General features: G+C 41.1%; 1 pseudogene; it reads left to right on the top strand.

The window, feature by feature from the left end:
* LOC125170919 (mesoderm-specific transcript homolog protein-like) lies at positions 1-992 on the top strand (annotated as a pseudogene).
* The last annotated feature ends 2,407 nt before the right edge of the window (positions 993-3,399 follow it).

The following is a 3,399-nucleotide window of genomic DNA, read 5'->3' as shown; positions in this document are numbered from 1 at the left end:
ATGAGGATGAGGGAGTGGTGGGTTCAGGTTGGGCTATTGGCTGTGCCCTTGCTCGCAGCCTGTCTGCATATGCCACCCCTCCCCCGCCCCCTACCCCCATCCCCAGCTTTCTCCTGCTCTTTACTCCTGGAAGTTGTCAGGCAAATTTCTCGCCTACAAGGGATTGCGCATCTTCTACCAAGACTCTTCTGGTGTGGAAGTCCTGAGATAGTTGTGCTTTTACATGGCCTTCTAACATTGCAGCTATGATTAGTAGAGGATTTGGGAAACCCTAAGGTTTCATCAAGTGATTGCCCTTGATTTCGTGGGCTTTGGCTTCAGTAACAAATTGAGACCACATTACTATTCCATGTTTGAGCAGGCCAGCATTGTGGAGGCACTTTTGTGGTACCTGGGGTTCCAGAACCACAGGATCAACCTTTTGTCTCATGATTATGGAGATATCGTTGCTCAGGAGCTGATTTGTAGGTTCAGGCAGAATCAATCTGGTAGCCTTACCATAAGGAGTCTCTATCTGTCAAATGGAAGGTATATTTCCTGAGACTTACCGTCCTCTCCTTCTCCAAAAGTTTCTCAAAGATGGAGGCATGATGTCACCCATCCTCACACGATTGATGAACTTCTTTGTATTCTCTTGAGGTCTCATCCCAGTCTTTAGGCTGTACACCCGCCTCTCTAAGAGTGAGCCATGGGACATGTGGGCAGGGATCTGCCACAATGATGGAAGCTTAGTTATCGACAGTCTTTTACAGTACATCAACCTGAGGAAGACGTTTAGAAGATGCTGGATGGGAGCTCTGGCTTCTCTAACTGTCCCCATTCATTTTATCTATGGACCATTGGATCCCGTAAATCCCCTATCCAGAGTTTTTGGAGCTGTACAGGAAAACACCACAGTGTCGATTCTGGATGACCACGTTAGCCACTATCCACAGCTAGAGGATCCCCTGGGCTTCCTGACTGCCTGTATGGGCTTCCTCAACTCCTTCTGAGCTGCAAAGAGTAGATTCCCTGTATTACCTCCCCTACTCCCTTACCTGCTGTGTATTCCACTTAGAAAGAAATGCCCAAAAGAAGTCTTGGCCACCAAACACTATTCTCTCACAAAAGTTCACCTGACTCACTGGTGATCAGCATCTAGTAAAAAACCCACAGAAGCTCCAGCTAAGGATGGCCTAACAGTTCACCTCCCATTCTTCTAACATCTGAGCGAATGTATGCACTTGCCTTTGCCTTTGCACTGTTAGGAAGTTCTGATGAGCACTACTGCTCACAGATACAGAAAGATAGGGAGACATTCTTAAAAGTCTTAACACTTCTGTGGACTTTTCTGAAATATTTAAAAATGCTAATTTCTGGCCCATCCTCGGTTGGAATCCTATGGTAAAGAATGAGGAGAGGGTGTCTCCTTACACGTCCTCGAATGGCTTTAAGGGCACATCCTTTTGTAACTTCTCTAAGCAACACAGCTTAGTGAGAGTAAGTCTCCCTTGTCATAACTTTGTATTTCGTTCCATCAGGTGCTTTTAATTATAGGCAGTTTGTTGACATAGATTTTGGTTTGAATATGTATACTTTATTCTTTTAATGTTTATTTTTTTGAGAGAGAGGGAGAGAGAAATCACAAGCAGGGGAGAGGCAGAGAGAGAGAGAGAGAGAGAGACAGAATCTGAAGCAAGCTCCAGGCTCTCAGCTGTCAGTGCAGAGCCTGACCCAGGGCTTGAACTCACGAGCTGTGAGATCATGACTTGAGCTGAAATCAGACGCTTACCCACTTAACCAACTGAGCCACCAGGCACTCCTAAATATGCTTTAAGACTATGATTTACCTGCACATATTATATATATTTTATAAGGATACTAAACCAGTGATGCTTTGGCAGAGTAGTGAACCTTATTCAACAGGTTTATTTTCTGAATAAACTGAATCAAATCCAAACTATTTACAGAATTTCCTAAAATCACAGGATGTTAAGGACCAGTAGCATCTGTGCCAGAGATTTACTGTTATTAACTAATTCTGACAGCAAATAACAGTCTGCCTCTTCATACTTCAGTGCTTAGAAGCACATCCCTCCTGAGCTAGAGGGAAGGGGATCGTTGTACTGTCCAAGTTTACTGTGCTAAATGTACACGGATTCCTTTTACGATGATTGCTTAACTTCTCTTTGGTTGTCCCAGAGAGGCTGCCTCTTGTAGCTCAGTAATTCCTCTTCTTTACAGACAGGAAAGTTCCAGAAACTTTAAGAATAAATTCTGAAAGGCCTATGAGCAAATGGTGCTGAATACTTTTTTCCTAAGCCACAGCTTCATTGTCTTAGTCAAAACAGGATGATGGAGTGATTATTTTAAATTCTTTTTTTTTTTTATTAGCACTTCAAGTATAACAACTGACACTGGAATAAGTGTTTATTTTTTATTAATAGAAATGAATTTTGACAAAAAATAAAGAAATAAAATGTATTTGGAAATGCAAATGGCCTAGAAATTATTCTAGATTATTCTAGAAAAAGAATAACAAATTTGGGCTCTCTCCATCCTTTGGCTATTGTTGATAGTGCTGTTTCTTACACAGGACACACACATCACAAACCATAAGAAAATATTGATACATTGGACTTGACATCAAAATGAAAACTTTCTGCTCTTCGAAAGATAATGTTATGTGAATATATCTCAATAAAGCTGTTACAAAAAAAAAGATAATGTTGACAAAAATCTTAAAAGCCACAGACTTGGAAAATTATTAGAAAATTCTATATCTGATAAGGAACTTGTATCTAGAATACTTATAAAAAACCTTCACAGCTTGGTTAGAATATAAAAGTCCAACTAAAAAGTCGTCAAAATATTTAAACAGACACTTTTCATCACAGAGTGTATATAAATGACCAAACAATTCATTAAAAGATGCTAATTTGAACTTAGAGAAATCTAAGTGAAAACATGATAAAATACCACTGCACACCCACTAGCATGCCGAAAATTTTAAAGATTGGCATTATCAAACTCTGGCAGGCATATGAAGCAACTGCAACTCTCACATTGCTGCTGAGAACGGAACATGGTAAAACCACTTGAAAACAGTTGAGTGGTGGGGTGCCTGGGTGGCTCCGTCAGTTAAGCATCTGCCTCTTGATTTCAGCTCAGGTCATGATCTCATGGTTCATGAGATCGAGCCCCGAGTGGGGCTGTGCGCTGGCAGCATGGAGCCTGCTTGGGATTCTCTCTCTCTCCCTCTCTCTCTCTCTCTCTCTCTCTCTCTCTCGATCTCTGCCTTTCTCCCACTTGTTCTCTCTGTGTGTCTCTGTCTCTGTCTCTCTCTCTCTCAAAATAAATAACCTTTAAAAATAAAAATAAAATAGCTTAGTGGTTTCTTATAAAATCAAACATGCACTT

This window comes from Prionailurus viverrinus, chromosome B4 (assembly GCF_022837055.1).
Source record: "Prionailurus viverrinus isolate Anna chromosome B4, UM_Priviv_1.0, whole genome shotgun sequence".
Taxonomy (NCBI): domain Eukaryota; kingdom Metazoa; phylum Chordata; class Mammalia; order Carnivora; family Felidae; genus Prionailurus; species Prionailurus viverrinus.
Note: the sequence above shows the minus strand (reverse complement) of the source record. Positions and strands in the feature narration are given on the sequence as shown.